Source organism: Arachis ipaensis, chromosome B09, assembly GCF_000816755.2.
Source record: "Arachis ipaensis cultivar K30076 chromosome B09, Araip1.1, whole genome shotgun sequence".
Lineage (NCBI taxonomy): Eukaryota > Viridiplantae > Streptophyta > Magnoliopsida > Fabales > Fabaceae > Arachis > Arachis ipaensis.
This window is the reverse complement of record NC_029793.2, coordinates 20,234,703-20,236,819: the sequence shown is the minus strand read 5'-3', so window position 1 is coordinate 20,236,819 and position 2,117 is coordinate 20,234,703. Positions and strand designations below refer to the sequence as shown.

At 36.6% G+C, this 2,117-nt stretch overlaps 3 long non-coding RNA genes across 3 annotated transcripts in view; all 3 read left to right on the top strand.

The window, feature by feature from the left end:
* LOC110267025 overlaps nucleotides 1-2,117 on the top strand; it is a 4,299-nt gene that overhangs the window by 1,131 nt on the left and 1,051 nt on the right. The window lies entirely within an intron of this gene.
* Nucleotides 1,144-1,758, top strand: LOC110267027. Its single transcript, XR_002354335.1, has 3 exons — nucleotides 1,144-1,221; nucleotides 1,470-1,585; nucleotides 1,693-1,758. It is a non-coding gene; the product is annotated as an uncharacterized LOC110267027 (long non-coding RNA).
* On the top strand, nucleotides 1,862-2,070 carry LOC110267026. Its single transcript, XR_002354334.1, has 2 exons — nucleotides 1,862-1,923; nucleotides 2,037-2,070. It is a non-coding gene; the product is annotated as an uncharacterized LOC110267026 (long non-coding RNA).

The window sequence follows — 2,117 nt, the reverse complement described above, 5'->3', positions numbered from 1 at the left end:
ATTATATCTTATTAACACTATACTTGTATATCTGAGTATTTTTTTTGTTTACTCTAAATTATTATTGAATTGTATTTATATATCCTATAACAATCCTTTAAAAGAGGGTTCTTAGGTAGTGGATTTCCTACGTGGCATCCACCACCTTAATTCCTATTAGATTTGTTTAATGTACATTTCAATATTTATAGTGCACATGGTCCATGTATAACATCCACTCTCCATCATACAACCCAATTATTTTATCAACATTGGTCGCTAAATACGTCGCCCCTTTTGGTCCGTTCTTTCCTTTTTCAAAATCTTTTAAAATTGCAATTTTTCAAAGATGATTTATAATGTTCAGCAATCAACACAGTGATGACCAAATATTTTGATTTCTCATTCATACGAGAACTGTCGGGACCAGATCTCTGATTCTCACTACTAGAAAACTAGTTATTACAGACGAATATTTTTAACGGATTTTATTCTATGAAAATACATACAGAATTTTAGAGAAATTTTTTGTTGGAAAATAAAAAAATGAATTAGCATAAATTACAGATGGAAAAGAGAATCTGTCGATAATTTTGTCAGAAAACTTAATTTTTTCCATGAAAAATGGTTACAGACGAAAAATCCGTCTATAATTAAATGGACAAAAACGCTGCATTTTATTAAATTATTACGGACGAAAAATCAATCTGTAATTTAAATTTTTCTGTCGAAAATATTAAAATAAGGAGATGGGTCACTTTACTCCCAATCCTTCAGTTCACTTTTTTTTCGTTCTCGTTGAATTACTCACATGCCTTCTCTCTCCATTGAAGATGTGACTTCCTCCGCTGTGGCTGCCGCCGCCGCTCGCGTCGCACGAGCTCCTTCCACCACCGCTCTCAATGCGTTTGCTCCTTTCGTCGTCACACGAGCTCTCTCGAACGTGCTCTTATCTTACGAGCTCCCTCCGCCGCCGCTCTCGCGCTGCTTCTTCTCTCCTCGCCGGAGGTTTGTCATCGTCTCTTCTCGTCGCTGTTAGTTCAGGTAGGCCTCCCCCTCCTTCTCGTCCCTAGCCCTAACCCTTCCATTGTGATTTTGTTCCGATTTCATGATCCTTAGCCCTAACCCTGTCCCTTCCCTGTTTTGATTGAAGTTGAAAATAAAAAAATACGAACGAGGAGAGCTCTTATGTTTGCAAATCAGCTGTTGCTACTGCAGAGAACAGAGTTTCTAAATTCTAAGGTATGAATTTTGTATATTCCTGTAATTTGTAAAACCTGAAACATAATTTATATGATTGTAGTATAGAATGAAGTTTGTTTATGAACTATATATTTGAATTGCTAAGATATTTTATCTGGAATTTGCATGCATATTCTTGTTCCTTCCTGATCTTGTTATGACTTGATTTTGGCTCCTCCTTCTTGTCCTTTTCTGAATCTGCTGAATTACGGACAGATAACTCATTCTTTTCAGTGTTTTTGAACCAGGGGAAATGACACTAACACAACTCCAAAGACAACAACGCGTTTAATTGATTCTGGTCTTGCCGTTGCTCTTGTCTCTCAACAACAGCACTATCATCATGCCTTTGATTTAACCTCAAGTTACTCTCTTTCTCACTCTCTTATCTCTCACTCACTCACTCACTCTCTTATTTATCAAATATACCTTATCTCTCACTCACTCACTCTCCTATTTATCAAATAATAGCGCTGGGAATGGGGAACTTCTAGTTGTGGACTCCAATGATCAAACTAAGCTTAAACATGAGGATCAGAAGATTTGTTTTATTGTTTGTGTGCTACTGCTTGTGCTTACTATTTCAATTTCTGTTTCATTGGTAGTACTGATTCTTACATTTTTGTATAACTATTTTTCTAAACTCTTCGTAGATTGGCTCAGAATTGTGAGGCTGCTAGGAAGAGTCGATTGAGGAAGAAGGTAAATTAATTGTTCCCAACTTGATATGTTAGATTGCTCAATTGAACCTAAACTTAAGCCCCCAACCATTGAATGATTGATATGTGTTGGTTTTTCAATAGGCATATGTGCAGCAATTGGAGAATAGTAGAGTTAGGCTTGCACAATTAGAGCAAGAACTTCAGTCACCCAATTTCAAGGTTTGTTCCTCACGC